The following is a 2,067-nucleotide window of genomic DNA, read 5'->3' as shown; positions in this document are numbered from 1 at the left end:
TTGTGAGGAAATAGAGAAACTAATGGCTAGATATTGGTGGGGTTCTTTCCAATCAAAGAGGAAAATTCATTGGCGAGCTTGGCAAAAGCTTTGTTTTTCTAAGCGAAAAGGAGGGTTAGGTTTTCGAAGATTTGTTCAATATAACCAAGCGTTATTAGCAAAACAGGCATGGAGGGTATTGATAAATCCTACGTCTATTCTGGCACAAGTTCTAAAGGCCAGATATTTCCCACAACAAAGTTTTTTGGAAGCTACAGAAAGCTCTCATCCATCTCAAATATGGCGTGGTATAGTTTGGGGTAAGGAATTACTTATTAAAGGATTGAGAAGGAGAATTGGGAATGGTGCTAATACAAGGGTGTTTAAAGATCCATGGATTCCACGACCACCTTCCTTTCTACCTATTACAAAGGAAGTTGGTAATCTTATGATGGTATCAGAATTAATAGAGCAATCAGGACAATGGAATATAGATCTGATTCGCCAAGTTTTTAGTACTCCTGACTCACAACTCATATTATCAATTCCAATTACCCTGTATGAACACGATGATGATTGGTTATGGCATTTTACTAGCCATGGCCACTATTCAGTTAAGAGTGGATATAATCTGGCGATAGGAGGAGAAAATTTGCAACCTTCATCATCAAATGAAGTTATGGCAGCTTGGTGGAGTTCATACTGGGCAATAAAAATTCCAAAGAAAATTCTACATTTTGGATGGAAGGGTTTTCATGAAATTTTACCCTCCTTTAGTGGTCTATTTCGAAGACAAAGCTCATCTCATAGTAATTGTCCTATATGTGGTTTCGGGAATGATACCAATGCACATGCAATTTTTTGGTGCTCCTTCTCACAAGTTATATGGAAGGAAATGAGTTTCCCTTTTCTTGCAAGCCCAAAAGAGGACCTGACCTTCAAAGGAGTACTTCTGTATGCATCAGAAATACTTGAAAAAGAAGATTTTGAGAAAGTGTTAATTTCAGCATGGACAATATGGTTTGAAAGAAATAAGAAAAGTCATGGAAGAACCATAAGAACTTCACACCAAATCAAGATATGGATTTCCTCTTATTATAATGAAATCTGTCGAGAAAGAAATAAAACCAAAAAAGGGGTTTCAACTCGGGTGTACTAGCGAGCAAAGTAATACGTAGACAGAAGTCAATAACTATAAACTATATGTGGATGCAGCGATATCAACCCCTCAAAATGTGATTGGTTTTGGAGCAGTCATTTTCTCCTCAGACAAACAAATGAAGGCAGCCTTATCTAAACCACTACAAGGTAAATCAATCAAAATTTACTAAGTTACTAAGTATTATGTCTCTTATAGCAAGAACAGGGATAATACATACAATTTTAAAATAATATTAATAATTATCATTTGGGTCTATTTTTTAATTTTCAGTTTATGTTTTCAAATTTACTTATGAAGGTATAAAACGATGTAATAATAACAAATGTGAATACAACTTAAATATTTTAACTAAAAATTTATAAATGGTTTTATCTGGATTAACTTTAAAGAATTTTAATAGTTATAGTTTTCAAAATAGATATATGATTCCTTTTAGCATAGGGGTTATTTAAATTTATACTATTATATTATCATGTTAAAAGTTAGGGAAAGAGTCAAACCAAAGGGGTTTCCCTTTGGTGTTGACTCTATAATAATTATACTCTAAAATTTGAGTTTTAAATTTAAATGAACTTATTGGTTTAATTATCTCATTTGCAGGTTCCTTTTCAGTTTTCCAGGCAGAAGCAGTTGCTTTACTAGTAGGATTGCGTTGGGCTCAAGATGTGGGACTTCCCGTGGAGAAAGTTTTTTCTGATTCACTTTCTTTGGTCTCAGCTTTGGAGGGCCGTATTTGTGTATTTAAATGAACTGGGGGTTATCTTTTCTGATATTAAAGTCCTATTGTCTAGTTTTCCTGGGGCATCTCTTTCTCATGTTAGCCGCAACTTTAATGTTGAGGCTCATAGATTGGCTAAGCATGCCCTTAGGATAGACAATGAACTTTCTTGGATGGAAGAAATCCCCCCTCCTTCTGTGTAACTCTT

The sequence above is a fragment of the Cannabis sativa genome, chromosome 8 (genome assembly GCF_029168945.1).
Source record: "Cannabis sativa cultivar Pink pepper isolate KNU-18-1 chromosome 8, ASM2916894v1, whole genome shotgun sequence".
NCBI classification, from domain to species: domain Eukaryota; kingdom Viridiplantae; phylum Streptophyta; class Magnoliopsida; order Rosales; family Cannabaceae; genus Cannabis; species Cannabis sativa.
This window is presented reverse-complemented; position numbering follows the sequence as displayed.